The sequence below is a fragment of the Meleagris gallopavo genome, chromosome 1 (assembly GCF_000146605.3).
Source record: "Meleagris gallopavo isolate NT-WF06-2002-E0010 breed Aviagen turkey brand Nicholas breeding stock chromosome 1, Turkey_5.1, whole genome shotgun sequence".
In the NCBI taxonomy this organism is placed as follows: domain Eukaryota; kingdom Metazoa; phylum Chordata; class Aves; order Galliformes; family Phasianidae; genus Meleagris; species Meleagris gallopavo.
The window spans coordinates 170119338-170122105 of NC_015011.2; positions in this window are offsets into that span (position 1 = coordinate 170119338).

Here is a 2768-nt window from a genome sequence, read left to right on the forward strand (position 1 = left end):
TTTTTCCTCTAAATCATCTTTTGAACCATATTTGTACTGAAATTGTCATGAGCCGAAATAACAGAGCTGAATATCAAGTAGTATAAAACAAGGATAATGCTACCAGTTTTGGTAGCACTTCTTCCAGTGCTTGGGACAAAATGCAAAAGTAAATTCCACTGATGGCAACCAATTCTAACTCTCAGAATCCACTCTGAGAACCATAAATTTCCCCATACTTTAGAGAAAGTTGGAGAGAAGTATATGCAGAGATGGTAATAATCTATAAGCTTACTCCTCCATTTTTATTAAGAATCAGTGTTAAAATATTAATTGTGTTTCATTGAATTATTTTGAGTTAGATGTGTCATGGTAATTATTGACATTAATTGCACTGTATTACAGAATCTAAAGTGTTCCAGGTCTATTTTGTTTTTGCTTTTTGTTTTTTAAACAAACCACTAACCTGCAAAAATAAAGTTTATTTCCATTTACACACTGCCCTTCTGATGTATTTTACATATCAGAACTAAGAATGAAAAAATAATCAAGTTTTCTAGGAGACTACATTCAACTGAAGATATCACCAATGGAAGAGCAATATGGCTTACATAGGTACAGCTTCAACTTTCAGACGATAGCAAAGAAGTTTTGTTTTGGTTTTACCGTTCTGTTTAAAGCACACATATTGCAATTCTTCACAAGCTTGCATGCCATTCCTTTCAGGATCAATCAGTACTGTTCAACTAGACCAGAGAATACCACAAAACAGGCTAAGCCAACCCAATGCTTCCCCTTCAAGGACGGCAACACTCAAGTTTTTTAAAAAAGCACCGAGTTCCCTCAGTTCTCCCTTACCAGCTAGTTCCATAACTGACCAGTATTTCAGTAATATATTCTTTCAGCTTACGATAGCAGTATTTCATGCTAAGAGCAAAAACACCACTACTTTAGTAACTTGTAACAAGTACAACACACTGTCCTACCACTTGTCAGAACCAGACACCAGGACATACATCGTTTGGTTCTAGTAAGGGACTTTGTCAGAAGGAAAAAAAGAACTATATAAAGAAAGCTCAAATACATACCTCTAAGTAACATTAAAGCAGAAGGAAATTTGAATGAAACTCGTAGGGAAAAATAATTAGTCCCATTTATATCATATTCTCCTTTATTTTCCACATGCCTTTACATGCCTTTAGTGTTCAGCTCCACATTTTCTCATTCGCTGTCCCTCTGCCACCTATCCATGTTCAACAAGTAGCCTGTATCACCTCTTCCAAACACAGACTTCAAGAAAAAGCATTCACTTGCTCCAACAACCTTTAAATTAAGACCCTTTACTAAGAGACTCCTAGAAATACTCATACAAACTTTTACTGTTCTGTATGAATATAAACTGTGCATCTGAAGAAAGAATGAGAGAGGAAAGAAAAGTATAATTTGAGAGCCTAGTAGATAGCAAATTATCTCAAAAGAAAAAACATCTCTTATGATCTGCGGGAGGTAGCAGAGCTTCCTGCTCAAAGCCAAAATTGGATAATGCCCATGGTCACGTCCGTATCTCATGGCAATACCTTCTTGAATGCTAACAGTAACTTTTTTAATATCTTTAATTACACCTTAATAATAATTAACTGACTTGCTCAATATAAATCCACAAGCAAGCCTGCTAAAAACACTCCAAAGCCAATAGTAATATGGCACACATTAAAACAATTCAGCAGCACACAAGTACTACAGATATACAACTTTCCATTTCAATTTACTTGGCTGTTCCACCAAAAACTACTAGCCTGAATAGGTAGTACAGAGAACACAAGAAAAACATGGACAATCAATAATGCATAAGAACTCAGAACAAAATGAAATCAGCCCCTACAACACAGTGAAGTACAACCCTGCCTCAAATGCAGACACAAGATGTCACACAAGTACCAAACTACTTCCTCCAGCAGCGCACGCTTTCACATGGAGGTGATGCACGCACCTCAGCTAAACTATCCTGAGCTGCCGATCGCTCTCTGCTTTCTTTTAGGGTAATCTAAACATAACAAATTCTGCTGCTTCGTGTCTTTTCACAAAAGTATATAGCACCTAGAGCATATCTATATGGCATTCGAGAGGGACTGAGCAAAATTTCTATCAAACAGAAGTATTCCTATAGTTTGAAAGGGGAAAAACCTGAAGGAATGCGTGTCATCTTATCTCCTCCCCACAATGCGATTTGACAGCCGTTTTCAGCTATAAAGCCACTCGAATGTTAATCACCCCTTCTATTCCATTTCCCGCAAAGAGAAATCAATTACAGCCCAGCACCTACCCGTCGAGCACAAAACAAAGAGCAACACGAACATACTTGGGCAGTTGTGCTAAGGCAGGCAGCACCGCCTAGCCGGGCGATCGCGGCTCTCAGCGCTCGTGCAGGAAGGCAGCGAAAAGTCAGCAAAAGGTTCGCACAGCCAAACCCAGCTCCGGAGGAGCGGGTCCGCTGCAGTTCAGTTCGCCGGGATTGTTCACCATCATTAATTGTTGATTTGTTTTGAAGAAGAGATAGTGATTTATTTGCAGCGGGATGAAGTTACAGCCCTAGATTCCTGACCAGAGGCTCTCAACGTAAACAATGCACAACCTATAAATTAACCATTCTCCATCTGGCGATTCCGATGTAAAATTCATAGTTTTTCACCTCACAGGCAGCGCCAACCCCCTCCCACACACACACTTCCCTCTCGACTGCCTTCTAACAGAGCTTAATGCAAAGGGGGAGGGAAAAGGAAGAAATAAAA